This window comes from Pteropus alecto, unplaced genomic scaffold (assembly GCF_000325575.1).
Source record: "Pteropus alecto unplaced genomic scaffold, ASM32557v1 scaffold146, whole genome shotgun sequence".
Taxonomy (NCBI): Eukaryota; Metazoa; Chordata; class Mammalia; order Chiroptera; family Pteropodidae; genus Pteropus; species Pteropus alecto.
The window spans coordinates 16,263,400-16,264,077 of NW_006442107.1; positions in this window are offsets into that span (position 1 = coordinate 16,263,400).

The following is a 678-nucleotide window of genomic DNA, read 5'->3' on the forward strand; positions in this document are numbered from 1 at the left end:
AGCAACCGTTGCAATAGCTTGGTCATTCCGAGTTCATAATCCTAGATGTGAGTATTTAGAGGGATCTGTAGAATTTCATTTCAGTGAACATTCAGCTATAATTAAGTTTCATGATCGATTCTGTGTTCCCAGTGTTAGGCATACTCTATCCCTGGCAAGAGAAGAAAAGCTCAAAAATTCATTGCATAAAAGAATGATACATATCCTAGGTCAAAATTTTACAATAATGAAATAATAACCCTGAATTTCTCCTGGAAATTCTGTAACAGTATTAAGTGCTTACAGTCATACTAAGACATTTGACTTTCACCTGTCTGTGATCATAACCAACTCAGAATGGTTCCCATCTAAGCCTTTGCAGATCTATAGGTTTACTAAATATAATTGTTTATTATATTCAGCATGATGCCAATGAATCCAGAATTTTTCCACTGGTATTTTATAAGTAATTGCTTGGTACTGAAATTCTCCAAATCTTATTATTCCAATTATAACTTTTAATGCATTTTTTATTATATGTTACCTATTTGGTAGATTCTTATTTTTAAGGCTTATTCTTCGTAAGTATAAGATTACAAAGTGTAAGGAAAACAGTGCAGTACATTTACAGTATATGTATGTATTTATCTTCCAGAGTCATAAATTCATAATCTCATTCAAATGTAAAATGTGTATAGT